The following is a 24,052-nucleotide window of genomic DNA, read 5'->3' as shown; positions in this document are numbered from 1 at the left end:
TTTATAATAGCCAGGACATGGAAGCAACCTAGATGCCCATCAGCAGATGAATGGATAAGGAAGCTGTGGTACATATACACCATGGAATATTACTCAGCCATTAAAAAGAATTCATTTGAACCAGTCCTAATGAGATCGATGAAGCTGGAGCCCATTATACAGAGTGAAGTAAGCCAGAAAGATAAAGAACATTACAGCATACTAACACATATATATGGAATTTAGAAAGATGGTAACGATAACCCTATATGCAAAACAGAAAAAGAGACACAGAAATACAGAACAGACTTTTGAACTTTGTGGGAGAATGTGAGGGTGGGATATTTCAAAAGAACAGCATGTATACTATCTATGGTGAAACAGATCACCAGCCCAGGTGGGATGCATGAGACAAGTGCTCTGGCCTGGTGCACTGGGAAGACCCAGAGGAATCGGGTGGAGAGGGAGGTGGGAGGGGGGATCGGGATTGGGAATACATGTAAATCCATGGCTGATTCATATCAATGTATGACAAAACCCACTGGAAAAAAAAAAATTAACACGAGCTAGCCAGTAACAGAATAAAAGTTCAACCTCTAATAAACGGATATAATAGTCAAAAAAAAATAATAATTCCTTAATTTGCTACTCACTAGCATTGGGACAGGAGAGTTATGCTCTTTGATGTTTATAACACTATATAACACTATCCAACTATTGTCTTAATAAGACCTAATTATTAACCTTTCTGCAATGTGCCCTGACTCCATTCTAATCACTAAGCCATTTTTCAAAATTGAAACCAAGTTATCTGAGTGCTGTGAGTGGAAGGTACAGAATGAAGATGATTTTATCTGTCCTTCTTATGGCTTCTAAGCAGTGTAGTGTTTTCCTTTTTTTTTTTTAGAGAGAGAGTTATAACTCCAGATCTGACTAATAAAGAGAAGGCATGTTTCTGTCAAAGAAATAGCTTTTGTACAAGTGGGAAACTGTCACTAAGGCTGAGAAGCAGAGCAACAGGATGGTCTATGTCTGGTGGGTGAAAATTGTGTGAGGTTTTTCCTTCTTACCATGGTGATATAATTTAATGTTGACATTTTAAAGTATGTGTCAGGTCCCATATCTAGTTTTCTTTTAAAGTGTCATTGACAATGCAGTTCAAAGACAGAAATGACCGTGTAACAGTATTTTATGTTTTCTGAACCAGGATCACATCTCTCTTCTGACAAAAAAATTCAGTTACACAGAATGTATAAAGATAAAACAGAGTTTGTAGACATTCTCTATATTTTACATGAAGATGGAATTCTCTATCCATTTTTATAAACAGAATAGAGACCACTTGATGCCTGAGTCACATACGCATATCATTCATTTAACTGTAATCGAATACTGTTCCTGAACATGATTAGTTTAAAAATTCTCAGGTGCAGCAATTTCTAAGTTGACTAAGCTCTTGGTTGGCAATCAGGAAGTTAAGTTATTCATCTCTATTTCTCATACTATAGAGCCATTTATATTTTCAGAAATAATTTTCTCCTTCAATTGCTGAAATTATCTGGACTTTCTGAGGCTGTTATGTAAATCCTACACAATGAGCTTTTAGGACAAAAACTGTTTTGTTTACCATTGTGTTCCAGCACATACTACATTCTAGAACACTGTATACACTTAGTAAATGTTTGTTAAATGAATTGAATCATGTTTCTAAGAAAGAAGCATGTCATAAAGTACACAACTACTTCTAAAATGAAAGGTCATGTTTAACGTCTAAGATCACTAATTTCCTTCAACTCAGAATAAAGCTTACTTTTAAGACAGCAAACATAATAAAACCTGTATTACATAACTTGTGTAATGGCACATTTTCTTCCAAATATCCTGGTCAAAGACAAAAACCCTAAACATGGGTATTAATAATTGACTTCTATGAAATACCTTCAGGAAGTCACTAAAATTGTTAACTATTAGGCAACAATTCATATGAACAGAATCTAATTTTTCTTTTGATAAGTCAATTAAATTCTATTTTCTTTATACTAAACAAAATTGATTGAAGAATAGTAAAGCTGATGAGAGTATGTTGAGAGATTTACTCTCCTCTACTGCTGCTGTGAGAGCATTTTGATACAATTTTTCTGCAAAATAATCTGGTAATATATACAAAAAACCTTTAAAGAGTTCATAGACATTTTTAAACAAAGGAATTCTACTTCTATATGTTTATGTAAAATAAATCTTCAGAGATTTTGTCAGAGATTAATGTTTGAAAGTATAAGGATGTTTGTTACATAATAATACTGATCATGAGCAAGTGTTATTTAACTGTGCTCTAATAATGGGGGCAATGTTTATTTTTTAATTTAGTGCTAATTTTTATCACAGTTACACATGATCATAATTTAGAGAGTCAAATTGCTATACAAGACTTATTACAGAAAAAAGTAGAACTCTGACTACCTGTTTTCAATTTCTGTTCCCTAGAGGTAGCCACTTTCATTTCTTTTAACTGACTCTTACCATATTTTCCTCCATACTTTCATCAATCTAAAAACAAATAAAGAAACAGCTTAATTTTTCAGTTTTAGGCATTACATATTGACTTCCTACTGTGGAAAATTACAAATTTAGGTTTCTTTCACTGCTTCTATCCCCATCCCCAGCTTACACATACACACTTATTCTTTCCCTTCCTCAACATAATTTTGGTTTACCATTACAGTGTGTATAGTATTATGACCTTATAAACATGAGAACTTGCTGAGTCATATTGGGTACTGTTATTACTCTTCCCTTTCTGAACAAGTTTTGGTTTTCCTTGTCTTTTTTTAAAAAAATTTTTAGGTGATGCTATTGTTGTCTATTCTTAACTTTCTATATAGTTATAGTTCACTTTCCCAGTTGTGCAAATCTCCTTTCACTATATACACAGACATTAAGCATCAATATCATCCTCCTAAAAACAAAAGTCATGAGCCTTTGACTTTCCATATCTGCATGGTTGAAGCTTAGTTCTTGTTTGGAGTCTCCTTTCACCATGATCCTGGGGATTTTCTTTCTATCTTTTGCATAGAATTTCTTTTTTTCCCTGGATTCTATGCCTTCCTCTCTTAGTTTTATTTGTTTTGGTAGAACATATATTCCTGAGGAGCTGCACATAAAAGGAAAAAATTTTGAGACAATGCACTCTGAAAATTTAAGAATTTTACTCTCATACTTAACTGGCTGGGAATAGAATTCTAGACTAGAAAACATGTACCCTCAGAATTATGATGGCTTTGATCTATTGCCTTCTAGCTTCTAGAACTGCTAATAAGAGGCTCAGTAACAAAGGTTAACATTCTCTCAGCACTAAATATGTGCCAGTCACACATCCATATATATTTATGTTTATTATCTCATGTAATTCTCACAACAAACCTATAAGTTAGGTATTACTTTAATGTCCTTTTTTACGGGAAACTGAGCCACAGGGTTGCAATGACTTTCCCAGAGTTAGAGGGCCAGTGTCTGGGACTTGAATTCAGCTGAGTTGGATGGCAAGCTCATGCTCTTAGCTTCTATGCCATACTGACAAATTGATTAGTAACCTTCTTAATGAATTGTGAACTTTCAATCTAAATACTTCTGTTATTGTTTTTTACGATTCTGAATTTAGTATTCTGAAATTTCACAATGCTGGGTCTTATGGTGTACTTCTCTCATTCCTAATCATGAAGACACAGTGAGCCATTTTAGCCTGAATATGATGTGCTTCAGTTCTTGCAAAGGTTCTTAAATTATTGTTGTGTTGGTTTCCTCCCTACCTCTTCTTCTCTTCTCTGCTTCTAGATTTCATGGACTGGTCCTACAAATTTACCTATTCTCTGCCTATCTTATCTTCCATAGCTTTACCTTTTTGCTTCACTTTCGATAAGCTTTTCTCAAATTTATCATCAAAAATTTCTATTGAATTTTTAATTTCTGCTATTATATTTTAACATCCAAGAGCTCTTCTTTGTGACCATTAAATGCATTTCTTTAAAACATTCTGGGTTCTTTTTTCCCATAGGTTTATCATCTCATGACTCTCTCATATATTCATATTCACATCAGTCAGAATATTTTGAGTCTTTAAAAAAAATTTTATCCAAGTTGCCATTTTTATATTCACTTGTATTTTGTCTGTGTATTATCTGGTGGCCATAGGATATTTGTATTAGAGATTTGACTGGAAGCTTTGCACACGTGACTGGAGCTTGTTGACTGGGTAGTGAAATGCCTGGCCTGTTTCATTAGGGAATTCTTGATGTCAGGGTCTTTCAGCTCAGATTAGTCTGATTCCTAAGAAATATGTGTTCCAGTCCCCTCCCTGAATGGGAAGAATCTGGCTGCCAGCATTTGGAAAAGAGCTTCAGTGTACACATATATCTAATGCCCTTGCTTTTGACATAGCACCAATACCTCTAGATACACTGATATCTTCCATATGAGGGACCCTCCATTTTACTCTTTCCCTGGATTAAACCTCTAATATCCTTCTGGGGAAGGATGGGAAGAGGAGGAGAAGGTATTTCCATGAGTGGTGCAGAATTCCAGATATGGGGCTTCAAAATTATCAATGATTTCTCCAGTTTTCAGCCCCATCTTCTCTGGCACTTTTTGGTGCTCTGTTGAGTTCTGAGGTCAGTAACAAATGGAAAAATGAGTTGCTTTTCAAATTTTCTCACTGTCAGTTTAGAACTCGGCTTTTTTGGATTTATTCCATCAATTACATTTGTCTATTTGCTTTTTACTGCTCTTGTACTCTTAATTTCAGGGTGGATAAGCCTTTTCAAAAACCCTCCTTTCAGTCATTTCAGTAAGGTTTGAGGAGTTGACAAAGGCAAAAAATGTGTGGTTGGGGAAGGGCAGTGTTAGTGAGAGCGGTAAACCTTCCATTCCTAAATAGTACCTTCTGTTCAAGAGCTTTAAGCTTGAGTTTCCTCATATGCAAAATTAAGATAATACTTATCTCTTAGAGTTGATATAAAGATTAAAATACATTAAATGAGATAAATGAACATAAAATGTTTGGAATAATGTCTTTCACCTAGCAAGGTGAAAGCAAGTTAGTCATTATTAGTACATATTTACATGGTATCTTAAGAACAGAAACATATTTAAATTAATTTTAAAATATGTTTAGAGAGAAGATACAAAGAAGTATTTTGGAATCCACTTGGAGGAAAGATAGAAAGATCTCCCTGCAACTGGAAATGCCTCTGGCAGCTATTCTTCCTGTCTCCCCTTTCTTCCTGGACACAAAATTGTTCAGTTTCTCACTTCTGCTCCTTTCTGGGAACCTCTTCCATTCTCTTGTTTTTCCCTTCAGACAAACTTTCTTTGCTTAATGGGCCCACTGCTGAAACTGGCCTCAAGCTCCAGTACAGACCCCTGAATGCCTGATTCATTTTCTGTTCCTCAATTTCATTTTCTTGGGCAAGGTTGGTGGATTGGTCTTACTTAGCAAAGAGTCCATTCTTGTTCAGTTAGTTGGGAGGTGGTATCATGAGGTCTTAATGTTGTTCCTTGCAGGCTATGCGGTGGGATGCCATGGAGTGATAAGTAATTCTAGTGCACATGAAGTACTGCTCATAATATAATCTTAAGAGATGAGAGAAGGATTTAAAATGGACATACATATGAATGTTACAAAGTTTAGTATGTGTGTATCTATGAACATATGTATACTAAATACTAATTAATATATGTACACTCATTCAGGAAGTTGTTGAGTTATATGAGAAATGCATGTAAAGTATTTAGCATAGTTTGTGACACAGTAAATTCAATAAATGTTTCATGCTATTATTATATTTAAATACATAAAACAAACTGCTATTTAGAAATTCACCAAAATAGTAATTGTGAGTTTTTTCTAGAAGATGTAGTTATGGGTAATTATTATTTACTTACCTACATTTCTTTGCTATTTATTTTCTTCCCAACCCAGGGGTCAAACCCAGGTCTACCCGCATTGTGGGCAGATGCTTTACCGTTTGAGCCATTAGAGAAGCCATTTATTTTCATAATGAACTTGTATTTCTTTTTAAACAATTTTTTAAAAGTTGAAGTATAATTAATTTACAATGTTGTGTTAGTTTTAGGTATACAGCAAAGTGATTTAGTTATACATACATTATTCTTTTTCAGATTCTTTTCCATTATAGGTTATTATAAGATATTAAATATAATACCCTGCACTATATAGTAAATCCTTGTTACTTATTTGTTTTATGTATAGCAATTTGTATTTCTTAATCTCATACTCCCAATTTATCCCTCTATCCCTTCTCTTTCCCCTTTGGTAACCGTAAGTTCTTTTTCTATATCTGTGAGTCTATTACTGTTTTGTAAAAAAGTTCATTTGTATCTTTTTTTAGATTCTACATATAAGTCATATCATAGGATATTTGTCTTTCTCTGTCTGACTTCACTTAGTGTGATATTCTCTAGGTCTATCCATGTTGCTGCAAAATGGCAATACTTCATTCATTTTTATGAGTAGCATTTCATTGTATACCATATTTTCTTTATCCATTCATCTGTCAATGGACACTTAGGTAGCTTCCATGTCTTGGCTGTTGTAAATAGTGCTGCTGAGAATATTGGGGTGCGTGTATCTTTATGAATTAGAATTTTCTCAGGATATATGTGCAGGAGAGGGATTACAGAATCACGGTAACTCTAATTTTAGTTTTTTAAGGAACCCCCATACTGTTCTCTATAGTGGTTGCACAATTTTACATTTCTGCTAATAGTGTAAGAGAGCTCCTTTTTCTGCACATCCTCTCCAGTATTTGTTATTTGTAGAGTTTTTTATGATGGCCATTCGGATTGGTGTGAAGTGATACCTCATTGTAGTTTTGATTTGCATTTCCTAAGTAATTAGTAATACTTTAAGCTTGAGTTGGCCATCTATATGTCCCCTTTGGAGAGATGTTTATTCAGGTCTTCGGACTAGTTTTTGATTAGGTTGTTTGTTTTATTGATATTAAGCTATAAGAGCTGTTTGCATATGTTGGTAATCAATCCTTTGTTGGTAGCATTATTTGCATATATTAATATTTTCTCTCATTCTGTAGGTTGTCCTTTTGTTCTGATTATGGTCTTCTTTGCTATGCAAAAGCTTATAAGTTTGCCTAGGCCCTATTTGTTTATTTTTGTTTACATTTCCATTACTCTAAGATAGGGAACCAAAAAATATTGCTGCAATTTATGTCAGTGTGTTCTGTTTATGTTTTCCTCTAGGAGTTTTATAGTATCCGGTCTTACATTTAAGTCTTTGATCCATTTTGAGGTTTTTTTTTTTTTTTTGGATATAGTGTTAGAGAATGTTCTAATTTTACTCTTTTTAAAAAGTTATTTATTTTAATTGGAGGCTAATTACTTTACAATATTGTAGTGTTTTTTGCCATATACTGACATGAACCAGCCATGGGTGTACATGTGTCCCCATCCTGAAATCCCCCTCCCATCTCCCTTACCATCCCCTCCCTCAGGGTTGTCCCAGTGCACTGGCTTTGAGTGCCCTGTTTCATGCATTGAACTTGGACTGGTGATCTATTTCACATATGGTAATATACACATTTCATTGCTACTCACTCAAATCATCTCTATTCTTTTATCTGTAGCTGTCCAGTTTTCTCAGCACTATTTGTTAAAGAGACTGTTTTCTTTTTATTTCTCCACTGTGTATTCTTCACTGCTTTGTCATAGATTAAGTGTGCAAGTTTATGTATGGGCTATCCATCCTGTTCCATTGATCTATGTGTCTGATTGTGCCAATACCATAGTGTTTTGATTACTGTAGCATTGTAGTATGGCCTGAAGTCAGGGAGCCTGATTCCTCCAGGTCTGTTCTTCTTTCTCCAGACTGTTTAGGCTATTCAGGGACTTTTGTGTTTCCATACAAATTAAAAAATTTTTTTTTGTTCTAGTTCTATGAAAAATATCATTGGCAATTTACTAGGAATTGCACTGAATCTATAGACTGCCTTAGGTAGTATGGTTATTTTAACAATATTAATTTTTCCAGTCCAAGAACATGAACATGGTATAACTTTCCATCTGTTTGTGTTGTTTTCAATTTCTTTCATTCATGCCTTATAGTTTTCAGAGTACAGGTCCTTTGCCTCCTTAGGTAGATTTTTTCCCCCAGGTATTTTATTCATTTTGATATGATGGTAAATGGGATTGTTTCCTTAATTTCTCTTTCTGATATTTCATTGTAAATATATAGAAATGCAACAGATTTCTGTATATTAATTTTGTATCCAGAAACTTTACTGAATTCATAGATGAGCTCTACTAGCTTTCTGGTAGGCAAAATAATTCCATAAACCTGTCATTATAAACAAATGGATATATGAAAGCATAACAGTTGTCTTTATCTCCCAGCAAGTAGATCTTTTACTTATTTGACAGCTTGAGAATTTTTTTTATAAACTAACACTTTCCTTTTTATGTTCTTATTTTTTCCAGTTTTCTAAATTTTTATGGTAAGGTGAAGAACCTGAAAGTGTGTGGGTGAACCTTGTAATGGATGAAAGATTTGAAAAGTTTGATTTTTCAGCTGCATGTACCAGTACAGTTTCCCAACTGATGATACTCAGAACAAGAAGTCAGAAATGAAGAGTTGCCATGTAGGAAAAACTATGTCTAAAATCTTTATACAAAAATTAAGCATTTTAAAATATTATAGAATTAATACATTAAGGCATTCAATTGGCCATTGTTATTTTTCTGGCACTCACAATCATACTGAATACTGTTTTCCTTTTTCGGGGCAGCCCATTTTGTTTATCTGAGTCCAGAGTATAAGTGCAAACTCAGATTCTCAAAGCTAGCAAGGTAGATTAAATGTCATCTACTTCAAAATCAGAATTTTTCAGATGAAAAAGGACAGACTAAGAAAGTTTCTCCCCTTTGGGGTGATTATAAAACTAATAATAAACAATGGTGTCAGATATTTTCAAATTTTAGCTTGATATCCTCTCTGCTGCAAGTGTTTTCTACTTAACCTGTGTTTTGTTCATCATAAACTTCTAGGTCATCACCCACCAAGTCAAGTCATATTGTCTCTGCTTTTTCAAAGTGCCTATTAAGTCACAGGTGATCTTTGTGGCAGCAATAGATTATAAAGGTTGATTCTTAATTTAAAGACTTCTTACCAAACTGATAACCACAGCATTTTAAGTGGGAAAAGGAAAAGGCCTACACCATTCAAGTTATATTTACTTACAACAAATGTGTTTCTTAGAGGGAAACAAAACACAACCAAAGAAATTCCTATATTATCTGCTTTTATAAAATTGTCACTGACTCAGGAATCATTTCCTTTTGTGTTGGGCTTTATAGGAAACTCAGAACCAAATCATTAACAAACACATCTCTAGCAAGATCTTTCAGCAGTTTTGTTTTTTTTTTTGTAATATCATTGCCTCTCAGCTTTGAGATCTCTGCCTACCTTCACTTTTCCTTTAAATTCATTTCCTTAATCATATCACTTTTACTGACATTGTTTCCTAAATAATTTCAAGTATTTTTTTGAATAAGGCATTATAAAGACAAACAAGTGAAACAATTTTTGTATGCTTTATTCAATGTACCCGCTGGTATAGGTACATGTAATTTTTAAAAAACTTGTTCCATTTTATTGAGTAACGAGTCTATTTTCATGTTCATTCAGTGTTCACTGTAGAAAGGCCCCATATTATCCACTGTGAGGTTATGAAATAAAATTAATAATTTTAAGACTTAGAAAGTTTTTTAGCTTATAAATCAGCACTACCCTTGAATCTCCATTCAGTCTAATTAAGGCATATCTCTTTCCATAGTTTTTGACAGCTTTCAAATTAGAATTTATATAATGTTATGTGAAAGAAAGAGACATATCAGACATACACACATATATACACATACGTATCTTCAAAGCTGGTCTCAACTTACCTAAATAGGAATTACATAATTTGTATGGGTTGACCAAAAAGTTTGTGTGGGTTTGTCTCTAAAATGTTATGGAAAAACCTGAATGAACTTCTTTGCCATCCCAATATTTATGCAAGCATCTCACTGGAAAATTACCAAAAATTATCTAGGTATCAGAGGTACCCAGAAAAATTTTTGGTTAGTAGTGAATGCTCAGATTAAATCACCCATTGATACCTTTTCTAACCCACTAGTTCTCATAATAGAGACTCATCAATGGTTACCATGTCTATTTACTTATGTCAGTGGGACATAATGCATATTGTGACGTATCATTTTATTTATAATTGTGTGCATTCTGAGATTAATATATGAGAAAATTATAACCTTAATTCCAGGTAATGTGTAATTTTGCAGTTCTTAGTGTAAAAAGATTGATGAACTTCTGTATATGTAATCATACCATTAACATATCTATATGGTATGGCATAATAAGGAATATGATTCCTGTATAACTCACAGGTTATTTATATATTTACCTTTGTATGATATATATTTTGTATATATATATATATGGTTTTTATTATATATAAAATATAGTTTATATTGCTTCATTACCCTTCAAGTATTTCCTATTCATTATTTTATTGAATCCTTTAAATAGTCCTACAAGTTTCAGTTTTGACACTGCTTCAAATGTATGGAAACTGAACTCCAGGGAGATCATGGGATAGAAGGTCACACAGTAGTAAAATGATTTCACAGTACTGTATGACCAGGTGGGCATATCTCCTCACTCTCAGTTCAGGGTGTTTCTAATGCAACCATTATAGCTTCCAAGCTTCTAAAAATCAATACCAGCTTCTCCTCAGATCCCCACATAGCTCCTTATGAACCTGACCTCATCCTGTTCTATCCCTTATTAATATTAAACATCAACAGCTGAAGGAATAGAGGGGCTTGCATATCCATTCTTTACTACCAGTGTTCCCACACTGTACTTTCATTGGGTGACTATCAGACCCCTTTTCAAAACATTAAGGCCTGGGATTTCTTGGAGTCTTGTCAAACTCTCTTACATATTTAAAACTTGCATAGATACTTTTAGTTTGCACAGAGGAACTTTTCAGAAAATTCCCTTTACACATCAAAACATCATCGAATACAACATAGCTTTGTATATGAGTTCAAAGAACACAATTCTTTTGAAATAAGGTGGGCTTAAAGCTAAATAAAAATATGAAGTAAATACATTTATAAAGAAAAACTACAATGTTAATAGGTATTTTCCTTTGAATTAGAGCACTCTAAGATTTTTTTAACGTTTTTATTTATTCCCTTGAAAATCTAAGTCCAGCATCTCAAATTTACATCTAATTAGAACTCTTGAATTTCTTCCCTTCCCACCACACAAACCAGATAGATGCCCTCTGCTCAGCTTTCACAAATTATTAATGATCTCTCCATTCTCCTTTTGCTCAGGCCCAAACCCTAGAAGTCATCCTTACCTCCTTTCTTTAGAGCAAAATACATCTTGAATTTGACCACTTCTGATAAGCTCTATTGCCATCTTCCAAAATTTTATCTAGATTTACTTCAATAGCCACAGATTAGCTTCTCAGTTTCCATTCTTGCCCAATCCTTCTCCCATCTGACTCCCCCAGGTCAATTCTTTGCACCACAGCTAGAATAGCTTTATTAGCACACAATTCAGACCATGTTGTTCTGCATTTCTTCTCCAGTGGCTTCCTCACACCTTTCCCTGGGCTGTGTGAGATCTGGTTCCACCCTACCTCTCCAGCTTTTGACCATCCACGTCTTACACTTGTTCATCTTTGAAGTGATCATGATTGTTCCCACCTTTGCATTTGTTAGTCCTCTTCCTGGCACACACTTGTCCAGGTCCCTTCAGATCTAGTTTCTCAATTCATCCCTGTCCCTACACAAAGTCAAATTCTTAGAGAGATTCTTCTGATTCTACCTAGAGTATTACTCCTTCAACTCTGTTCTTATCTGTTTTCTCCTCCTGCTTTATTTTCCTTTATAGAACTATCACTACCTCACTTCTACTGAATGTATATACATGGAATGTATATCAGTTCAGTTCAGTTCAGTCACTCAGTCGTGTCTGACTCTTTGCAACCCCATGAACTGCAGCTCGCCAGGCCTCCTTGTCCATCACCAACTCCCAGAGCCTACTCAAACTCATGTCCATTGAGTCTGTGATGCCATCTAACCATCTCATCCTCTGTCATCCCCTTCTCCTCCACCTTCCCAATCTTTCCCAGCATCAGGGTCTTTGCCAATGAGTCAGTTCTTTCTATCAGGTGGCCAAAGTATTGGAGTTTCACCTTCAGCATCGGTCCTTCCAATGATTATTCAGGACTTATTTCCTTTATGATGGACTGGTTGAATCTCCTTGAAGTCCAAGGGATTCTCAAGAGTCTTCTCTAACACCACAGTACAAAATCATCAATTCTTCAGTGCTCAGCTTTCTTTATAGTCCAGCTCTCACATCCATATATGACTACTGGAAAAACAATAGCTTTGACTAGACAGATATTTGTTGGCAAAGTAATGTCTCTGCTTTTTAATATGCTGTCTAGGTTGGTCATAACTTTTCTTCCAAGGAGTAAGCGTCTTTTAATTTCATGGCTGCTGTCACCATCTGTAATGATTTTGGAGTCCAAAAAATATAGTCTCTCACTGTTTCCACTGTTTTCCCATCTATTTGCCATGAAGTGATGGAACTGGATGCCATGATCTTAGTTTTCTGAATGTTGAGTTTTAAATTCTCCAAGCCAGGCTTCAACAGTATGTGAACGGTAAACTTCCAGATGTTCAAACTGGATTTAGAAATGGCAGAGGAACCAGAGATCAAATTGCCAACATCCACTGGATCATCGAAAAAGCAAAAGAGTTCAAGAAAAACATCTACTTCAGCTTTCTTGACTATGCCAAAGCCTTTGACTGTGTGGATCACAACAAACTGTGGAAAATTCTTAAAGAGATGGGAATAACAGACCACCTGACCTGCCTTCTGATAAATCTGTATGCAGGTCAAGAAATAACGGTTAGAACTGGACTTGGAACAACAGACTGGCTTCAAATTGGGAAAGGAGTACGTCAAGGCTGTATATTGTCACCCTGCTTATTTAACTTATATGCAGAGTACATCATGAGAAACACTGGGCTGGATGACGCACAAGCTGGAATCCAGATTGCCGGGAGAAATATCAGTAACCCCAGATACGCAGATGACACCACCCTTATGGCAGAAAGTGAAGAGGAACTAAACAGCCTCTTGATGAAAGTGAAAGAGGAGAGTGAAAAAGTTGGTTTAAAACTCAACATTGAATGTATATATGTACGTTTATAATCTGCCTTCCCCTTAAGATGTCAGCTGCACTGAGGATAGGGGCAATGTTGTTGAGTGCTTCATCACCAAGTTTACAACAGTTCCTGCTCCATAATTTTCTTTCAAGTTATAAAGCAGTACTTTATAATCAGAAATAAAATGCATACCTTTGCCTAATCATGAGCCAAAACCCCAATTATAGACTGAGAACATTCTGCAAAGTACAGCTTTGACAAAGGAAAAGAATGACCTGTCAGGAGAATTGAGACGTTAAGTGAAGAAAGTGAGAGTTGAGCTCCTGACCTGAGCCAAGGCATCACAGAGCTAAGGGGAATAGAAATAATGGGAGAAGGAAAATAAGACTGCAATTAAAAATAGAAAGGTCACTGAAGGCCAGCTTCCGCTTCCAAGTGACTAAGTGCCAGAGGGAACCAGATTCTATAATGGGCTGCGGTGAGGGGTTTGGCACCTGGCACTGGGGTGCCAAGGTTATTATTCTGTAACAGAGCTCTGTGGATCCTTTAATGATGACAGAAGGCACTCTGTTAAAAGGTTAGCTGCAGAGGGCACTTGAGATGGAAAGTGAACAGCAAAGTGCATGACACAGTATGGCTTAAATCTAATAACTGCACCTGCAAAAGACTGAAATGTTTGTTGTGTGGAACCTGTAAACAGAACAGGCACCTGAGACAAGGCCTCACCTGTTTTCTATGATCAGGTTTACTAGAATCCAAAATGAAGTTAACTCTAAAATATCCACAAAAAGAAAATACTCCAGGCCAGAAAGAAATGGGAAAAGGAGAAGAAGACAGGGGTTCCTATATATATGCACAGTCAGTTGACCACCCTTATGCACATAATGTTGTAGGGGGAAACAAGAAGAAATCTGAATGGAATCAGACTCTTTCTTTCTTTCTTCCTTTTATTGTACCTGTATGAGATGATGGACATTAACTATACTTATTGTGGCAATTATTTCACAACATATGTAAAGTCAAACCTTTATGGTATACATGTGAAACTCATAAGATGCTATGTCAATTATAAAAACAGAAGAAATAGTGCATAAATTCTCTCTCTCTCTCTAACATGGTTTTATACAGATGAACATATCTATGTGGAACCAATATAAGATCTATTAATAACCATCTGGCAGGACTGTGAATCAAAGTCAGAATACCTGGAGTCTAGAACAGGTTAGATCACAGATTGATCCTATGTGAGTCATTTCACTCCTGTAAGCTTCACTTGTCTCATGAGTAAAATAAGAGAATTTAACTAGACAATTCCAAATTGTGGGCATGCTCATCACTTGGTCATGTTTGACTCTTTGCAACCCCATGGACTGTAGCCTGTGAGGCTCCTCTGTCCATGGAACTTTCCAGGCAAGCATAATGGAGTGGGATGCCATTTTCTTTTCCTGGGTTGTATATGATGGCTAAAGCCATTCCAGTTCTTACAATCCCTATCACTGTAACCATTGGTAATGATTTGAACTAAATGATGTACATCATAAGCTCCTTAAAATTGAGTCACTTCCCTATTCTGCACGTACTTAATCAAATATCATTCATTCCTCATCCATGTATCCTTCATACAGTGAACATTTATTGAATTACTATGACATGCCAAGCACCACCCTAGGAATTTCAACAAAGTCCTTGTCCTTAAAGAATTCTACCAAAAGTTTGACACTATAGTTTTTAAAGGTTAGTTTGTTTTCAAGACTTAGATAGGACTCCTTTAGTCAACAGAGCAAGACTGGTTAATTTGCCAAGATGTAGATTTCTGTATAAATGTATTTGTATCTGTGTTCTCTTATGAAACAAATATTGGAATTTATCTGCAGTTTGTATACATGCTTATACCAAGTATGTATATACATGTTATACATACCCATGTTTTTCCAAGCTACTGAAGTTGACTAACTATACTGATAGTGATAAACATGCTATTTCCAGCTCAGTCCCACCAGTTGCTTCATAGTACCCAAGCCTCTCTTAGGCTCCACACTTGTGTGATACTACTGCTTGTGCAAACAACTGCAAGAGTCGTGTTCACATTGAGGTGAGCTCCCTGGATGGCTCCCACAGGCAGAGCCTCTTCCCAGAGAGTTAGGTTTTGCATTAGCCCCGGTTAAGAGTCTGTTCATTTCTGACACTGATGCCTGTTTATTAAAGATTGAATTCATTTTTTATTTTCCACTCTCTTGAGGATGGTCCCCATTGCTTGAGACTTTTTTTGTTTTTAACAGTCATCTCTGGAAATTCATCTTCTCGTTCTTCTGGTTTGACCACATATCCCTACCATTCACTCACTCAGTTTTACCAGGACTTTGTGTTTCACTCTGAAGCATTAGTTATCAGAAAAATAACTGACTCTTAAACAGCCAAACAAGACTATTTTGGAATTTGTGTCTCCTTTTTTAAGGAATGTAGACAGACACCCCAAAGGTCCTGCGTTCTTTAACATAACCGCCACCTACTAAATAAAAAATTCGCACTTATTAAAGAGCCAGATGGTTATTTCCTCCTGTTCTGTTCCACCTAGTAACCTGGAAATATGTGAATTTAAAGATAAACCTAAACTTTTAATCAAGAACATCATTCTTTTTAACTTAAAAAGAAAAATATACAAATATTGAATAATAGATGAATTATTATTTTAGCATAAATCATATTTTTCTTATTATTTTGTGAGAGATGCTTAAAATAGCATCCCCCAATCACTGAGGTGGAAATGCACTGCTCAGCTCTGCTTTCAAGGAAGGACTTGCTGTCACATGCAGGGAATGTGATCAGCAGGGAGCCTCTATCCATTGGTCCTTTAGGATCTGTGTTGGCAGCAGAGAACCCAGGGTGCTACTCTTCTCAGGGCTGTCTCCATCCAATGACTCCACAAGGCAGGGCGCAAGTGGACAATCATCTTGGCCCAAGGTGGGACATTCAGATGGGCTTAGATCCCTCAGGAATAAGGGTTTGGGTAATGCTACCAGTTATGCTATAGAGAAGAGTAGATGTAGTACTTAAAGTCAGGAGATCCTGGAAAGTAGAGTGGAGGATGGAGACTGTGAGTACCAGTTGTTGGTACCTACTTTAGCTATGGCAGCTACAGTTCATACTACTAATGTCTCTTTTCTAAGTTTCTCTCAGTAAAGAGGTCCATCAAAATCCCTGAGAATCTGCTGCCAAAACAAGTGGAGAAGGAGATCCAGGAGGGACTATGATAGACACAGAAATGAGCTGCCCATATCCTTCTTCCAGGAATGAATTTCCACCTTGCTGTAGGAAGCAATCAAGAGTAGAAAGCCTCAAATCACTGGCTTCTTCAGAGTTTGCCTCAACTGCAAACAGCCAGGGCCTCACTCTTCCTGGAAAAACTGGAAGCCAATGACTGAGCAAGTTGGGAGAATATTTCTGCATAATTCAGAATTCCTCTGGTGGTCAATATTTGCTCTGGAGCTCCACAAAGTTGGCGGAGATCACACCACACCTGTATCATTATCTGAAATCTCCCCTTGCCCAATCTTGCTTTCTCCCCCTTCCCTTTCTTTCATAGACATTTTGATATCTAAGGATCTGCTTCTCGGGAACACAACCAGTGGCATTCACCCTTTATCCCACTTACATGTAACAGGGCCTCTTACTTTGCCTCCTCACCTCTTATGTTAGTAAGACAAGAAATGGGAGCAGTGGCCAGCGGCATAGAGATCTGATGGTCAGAGTCTGAGGTAGTGGGAAAGGGCAGGAATAAAATTATTCCAGTGCTTTTTCACTTTCCTTCTCAGCCCTGAGATACAGGTCCCATCATTAATGGCATGAGAGACACCCACAGCTCAATGTACAGTCAGTTTGATGTACAGTATATGTTGCTGCTTATGGTAATAGACAAATCTTCAAGAAATGAAATGTTCTGAGGGTACTGATTAGTTAAAGGCATTTTATAATAACTCCTTTAGTCAACAAAATAAAGGCATTTTAGCCTGTTTTAAAAACACAGATTTTCATATGTTAGAATTATATAAGTTATATTTTTTTTAAAAAAAAAACTAAAATAAAACAGCTATTCTGACTGATGCTACCTCAAGGTTTGGGCTGAGGAAGGTAAGAAAACTGCCCTTTTGTTGTTTACTTGCCCAGTCATGTCCAACTCTTTGTGACTCCATGGACTACAACACGCCAGGCCTTCCTGTCCCTCACTATCTCCTGGAGTTTTCCCAAGTTCATGTTCATTGCATTGGTGATGCCGTCCGGCCATCTCATCCTCTGAAGACCTCTTCTGTTTCTGCCCTTGGTCTTTCTCAGTATCAGGGACTTTTCCAATGAGTCATCTGTTCACATCAGATGACCAAAATACTGGAGCTACGGCTTCAGCATCAGTCGTTCCAGTGAATATTCAGAGTTTATCTCCCTTAATATTGACTGGTTTGATCTCTTTGCTGTCCAAGGTACTTTCAGGAGTCTTCTCTAGCACCACAGTTCTAAGGCATCAATTCTTTGGCATTCTGCCTTCTTTACTGTCGAGCTCTCACAACCATATGTGACCACTGGAAAGACCATAGCCTTGACTATATGGTCCTTTATCATCAGAGTAATGTCTCTGATTTTCAACACATTGTCTAGGTTTGTCTTAGCTTTCCTGCCAAGAAAATCTGCCTGTCATTAGATTTAATGGCTGCAGTCCCCATCCAGTGATTTTGGAGCTCAAGAAGAGGAAATCTGACATTACTTCCACCTTTTCCCCTTCTATTTGCCACGAAGTAATGGGGCCAGATGCCATGATCTTAGTTTTTTAATATTTAGTCTTAAGCTGGCTCTTTCACCTCCTCCTTCACCCTCATCAAGAGACTCTTTAGTTCCTCTTCACTTTCTGCCATTAGAGTGGTATCACCTGCATATCTGAGGTTGTTGAGGTTTCTTCCGCCTATCTTGATTCCAGCTCATATCCAGCTTGGTATTTCTCATGATGTCCTCAGTATATAGGTTAAACAAACAGGGTGACAGCAGACAGCCCTGTCATACTCCTTTCTCAATCTTGAACCAGTCAGTTGTTCCATACAGGGTTCTAACCATTGCTTCTTTACCCACATACAGGTTTCTCAGGAGACAGGTAAGATGGTCTGGTATTCCCATCTCTCTAAGAGCTTTCCACAGTTTGCATGATCCACACAGTCAAAGACTTTAGCATAGTTGATGAGACAGAGATAGGTGTTTTTCTGAAATTCCCTTGCTTTCTGTATAATCCAGCGAATGTCAGCAATTTGATCTCTAGTTCCTCTTCATTTTCTAAACCCAGCTTGGACATCTGGAAGTTCTTGTTTCACACAATGCTGAAGGCTACCATGCAAGATTTTAAGCATGACCTTACTAGCATGGGAAATAAGTGCAATTGTCCAGTGGCTAGCATAGTCTTTGGTATTACCCTTCTTGGGAGTTGGGATGAGGACTGACCTTTTCCAATCCTGTGGCCACTGCTGGGTCTTCCAGATTTGCTAATATAATGAATGTAAAACCTTGTTGGCATTATTCTTTAGGGATTTGAATAGTTCTGCTGGAATTTCATCACATCCACTAGTTTTATTAACAGCAGTGCTTCCTAAAGCCCATTTGACTTTGCTCTCCAGAATTTCTGACTCTAGGTAACTAACCATACCATCATAGTAATCTGGTTCATTAAGATCCTTTTCATACAGTTCTTCTGTGTATTCTCTCCATCTCCTCTTGATCTCTTCAGCGTCTACTAGGTCTCTACCATTTTTATCCTTTATTGTGCCCATCTTTGGGCAGAATGCTCCCTTGATGTTTCAAATTTTCCTGAAGAGATCTCTAGTCTATTTCCTTTTGTTGTTTCTTCTGTTATTAAGCATCGTTCATTGAAGAAGGCCTTCTTGTCTCTTTTAGCTATTTTTTGGAACTCTGCATTTAATTAGATGTACCTTTCCCTCTCTCCCTTGCTTTTCACTCCTCTTTGTTCTTCCGCTGTTTGTAAAGGCTCCTCAGATAATCACTTTGCCTTCTTGCTTTTATTTTTCTTTGGGATGGTTTTGTTTGCCACCTCCTGTACTATATTACAGACCCCTGTTCATAGTTCTTCAGGCATACTTTTAACTAGATCTAGTCCCTTGAATCTATTCATTACCTTTACTGTGAATTCATATGGGATTAGATTTAAGTCATACTTGATTGGCCTGTTACTTTTCCTGGTTTTCTATAGTTTAAACCTGAATTAACACCACCCTTATGGCAGAAAATGAAGAATTAAAGAGCCTCTTGATGAAAGTGAAAGAGGAGAGTGAAAAAGTTGGCTTAAAGCTCAACATTCAGAAAACAGAGATCATGGCATCCAGTCCCATCACTTCATGGCAAATAGATGGAGAAACAGTGGAAACAGTGGCAGACTTTATTTTTTGGGGCTCCATAATCACTGCAGATGGTGATTGCAGCCATGAAATTAAAAGATGCTTACTTCTTGAAAGGAAAGTTATGACCAACCTAGATAGCATATTAAAAAGCAGAGACATTACTTTGCCAACAAAGGTCTGTCTAGTTAAGGCTATGGTTTTGCCAGGAGTTATGTCTGGATGTGAGATTTGGACTATAAAGAAAGCTGAGTGCAGAAGAATTGATGCTTTTGAACTGTGGTGTTGGAGAAGACTCTTGAGAGTCCCTTGGACTGCAAGGAGATCCAACCAGTCCATCCTAAAGGTCCTGGCTGTTCACTGGAAGGACTGATGTTGAAGCTGCAACTCCAATACTTTGGTCACCTGATGCGAAGAGCTGACTCATTTGAAAAGACCCTGATGCTGGGAAAGATTGAAGGCAGGAGGAGAAGGGGATGACAGAGGATGAGATGGTTGGATGGCATCACCAACTCAATGGACATGAGTTTGAGTAAACTCCGGGAGCTGATGATGGACAGGGAGGCCTGGCGTGCTGCAGCCCATGGGGTCACAAAGAGTCGGACACGACTGAGTTACTGAACTGAACTGAAGCCTGAGTTTTGCTATGAGAAGCTGATTATCTGAGCCACTGTCAGCTCCAAGTCTTGTTTGTGCTCACTGTATATAGCTTCTCCATCTTTGGCTACAAAGAATGTAATCAATCTTATTTCGGTATTGACCATTTGGGGATGTCCATGTGTAAAGCTGTCTTTTGTGTTTTTGAAAAAGAGAGTATTTTCTATGACTAGTGCATTCTCTTGGCAGCATTCAATTAACCTTTGACCTGCTTCATTTTGTTCTCCAAGGTCAAACTTGCTTGTTACTCCAGGTATATCTTGACTTCTTACTTTTGCATTTTGATTAGTTAAAGATATTTTATAATAACTCCTTGTCAACAAAATAAAGGCATTTAAATCTATTTTAAAAACACACAGATTTTCATATGTTAGAATTATATAAATTATATTTAAGAACACTAAAATAAAGCAGGTATTTTGACTGATACTACTTCAAGATTTGGGCTGGGGGAGGTAAGAAAACTGCTCTTAGTGTTATCCAAAAATGTATTTTTATTAATAAAGAATATATGGACTTCCATTCAACAGTCTCTGTATGTTTAAGATAGCATTCCTTTCTCTTTCCCAACCATTTAACCTATCCCCACTCCCATTCTGTTTATGGCATTTACCCTTTTTTTAATGGGAATTAGCCCTGCCCCCTTGGCCTGACACACAGAATTCTGGAAAGTGACAGAGTGCTGGCTTTGCCTCAGGGCCTGGACAAGGAGGAGGAGGACCAGGCCAGCTGGTTCTTGCCTTTCTGTGGTGTGGCTGAGAACCACACAGATGGAGAACAGCTTCTCTCCCCCTGGGCTTTTCCACTTCTACAAAAAACACTCCAAGTGAGGGCTGAGGAGGCTGATCACCTCTGCTTGTTTGTTTCTTCATCTGTACATTGAGGACCCTCACAGGCACAGGCTTCCTGTGAAGTTTAACTGAGATGGCAAATAGGAGAAGGTCCAGCACAATGACTGACACAGGAAAGCTGCTCAAAAAAGTGGGTGTTTGTTCAGACATGTGTTCATTTATTCCTGACCTTCCATCAGGAATCTGAATATATGACAAATACTCATATCTGAGTACGTGTACCTATGCAGCCGGCAGAGTAAAAGGAGAAGAAATCCTTTAGGAGATAGGATTTCCTTATGGATTTAAGCTGTTTTGCCTCTACTGCTCTGCTCTAAACTGTCCTCCCAGCCCAATCCCTGGTGATCCCAAGTTCTCCATTATAATAACTCCAAGATGCCCTAGTTCTAAGGGGATGTGTAAAAAGCACTCAAATAGCCTACTCTGGCTTTAAATGAAAACAAACCATAAAAACAAAAAATGTTCATAGCCTTTGAGTATTTGGATGGCACCTACTATAATCAAAAACACAAAAGGCTCACTGGTTTGCCAAATCTACTAATTACTTTTTATTTACCATTTATTGATAGTTTACTATATGCTGGGCACTGGCACTTTATATACATTCTTTCAATTCATCTGTCATATAACATGCGGGATAGATTCTAGAGAAGTTGTGTATCTGCCATGAGGTCCCGAACTACCCTGCAGGTGATTTTCTATGAAGTTGATGCAGGTTCGGCTTTAGCTCCTTTACTTCAAAGGCTCTGTGAGAAGTCGTAGCATGCATTCATATGCTCATGTTTTCACTAAATCATTGAAAGTAAGGAATTTTAATAGAAATCAGTTAAGACTATTTTCTCTTTCCACTACAACTTCCTCACTATCACATACTCTCTCTCATGGGATTGGAATGGCCATAAACTTTTTGGGGAGATGGATACAGGCAAGTTGAGAGCTGTACTTAATTTGGGACTTCCCTGGTGGCTCAGTGGTAAAGAACCCGCTTGCCAATGCAGGAGACTCAGGTTCGATCCCTGGGTCAGGAAGATCCCCTGGAGAAGGAAATGGAAACCTACTCCAGTATTCTTGTCTGGAGAATTCCATGGACAGAGAGGAGCCTGGCAGACTACATAGTCCATGGGATTGCAAAGAGTTGGACACGACTTAGCAACTAAACAACAACAAAGGAACAGAGGAGAGGTAAGGTTTAAGGTCTATAGACACAAAAGCTTGTTTATGAGAAATGCTTCCAAATCTTAAATTCACATATGGGAGGATGAATACAGGTTTTCCCAAATTTGGCAAAAACTCTACAAATCTATATGACAATATCAATAATGACTTATGAAAGCAAAAGGCATTTTTCTGAGCAATTATTTAAAAAGTTCATAGCAACCATGCTATATGAAGGATTGAATTGCATTTCTATTCTTATAATAGAAAATGATATTGCTAAACTACTATATAAGAAGAAATGGCTAAAGAGTTTGATTTCCTACAGAAATGTAGGAAAGAAAGCATTATGGAAATCACGTAGTATATATAGTTGTTAGGTAGTTAATAAAAAAAAAAATATATATATAGTTATCTTTCTGAAATTTGTAATGTTTTTGGTATTTGTTAGCTTTAAATTTTTTAAAATGTATTATGATTTTGTTCAAAATAAAAATTCACATTTGTTCTAATTTTAGTTTCATATTTTGTATTATTTTTCCTTTTTCCCATTTTTTGATGCATAAATGACAAATAAAAACTATACAATTTGATGTTTTATATATGTATACCTTGTGAAATCACTGCTACAACCAAGCTACCTGACACAGTTACCATTTTCTCTGTGCATGTGTTGTGAGAACAGTTAGATTTAGGCTATTAGCAAATTTCAAGTATACAGTAAAGTATTGTTAACTGTATTTGCATTGCTGTATAATTGTCATATCTGCCTGTTGAACTGACCTCTTAATCATTACATAATTACCTTCTTTGTCTCTAGAGGCAGTTTTTAACTTAATATCTATTTTGTCTGATACAAGCATAGCCTCTCTTCCCATCTTTTTGATTATCATTTGTATGGAATATCTTTTTCAATCTTTTCATTTTCAACCTGAGTGTCTTCAAATCTAAAGTGAGTCTCTTGTAGACTCTGGCTCTTTTTTAAAAAATCTATTTGGCTACTTTATGCCTTTTGATTAAAGAGTTTAATCTATTCAATATAATTATTGATAAGTGAGGACTTACTATTTCTGTCATGTTAATTGTTTTTTGTTTTGTAGCTGTTTTATTCTTCTCTTCCTATCTTGCTGTCTTCCTTTGTTATTTGATGATTTTTTTTTTTTGGTGGTGATATGCTTTGATTCTTTTCTCTGTATCTTTTGTGTACCTATTACAGGTTTTTTTTTCCTTTGTAAATAGCTCCAGGCTTGCATAAAATATCTTGTCGTTATAACTTCCTATTTTAAATTGATAACAACTTAAGTTCAGTTGCGCTGCAGATGTTCACAGTGTGAATGCTGCTGGGAATAAGTTACTGCCAAGGGGCTCTTTCTCGGTGTCAAGGTCAGGGACAAAGGTATATGCACAGTGATAGCAATGCTAGTGTCTGGGACATGGGTGCCCATGCGGGGGCACCAGGACTGAGTAGACTGCAGTGAGGGAGAGTAGGGTGTGGCAGCTCTGGCCCTAGAGGGGTGCAGTGACAGCTCTTGCTTAGCAGGCATACAGTCGCACACAGCTCTTGCTTAGCATGACTCTAAGAAGCTCTGTCAGCTGGGATGAGCGTTCTTGGAGGTGAAGGTTGCTGGGGTCCCTCTGGTTTCCTTTGCTCCCATGAGAGAGTTTTCAGTCCAGGGGATCCCTTTTGGCCCCAAGCTGTGCCAGGATGGAGGATGTGGGGTGCAGGTAAAATGCTTTCCAACA

This window comes from Cervus canadensis, chromosome 7 (genome assembly GCF_019320065.1).
Source record: "Cervus canadensis isolate Bull #8, Minnesota chromosome 7, ASM1932006v1, whole genome shotgun sequence".
In the NCBI taxonomy this organism is placed as follows: domain Eukaryota; kingdom Metazoa; phylum Chordata; class Mammalia; order Artiodactyla; family Cervidae; genus Cervus; species Cervus canadensis.
Note: the sequence above shows the minus strand (reverse complement) of the source record.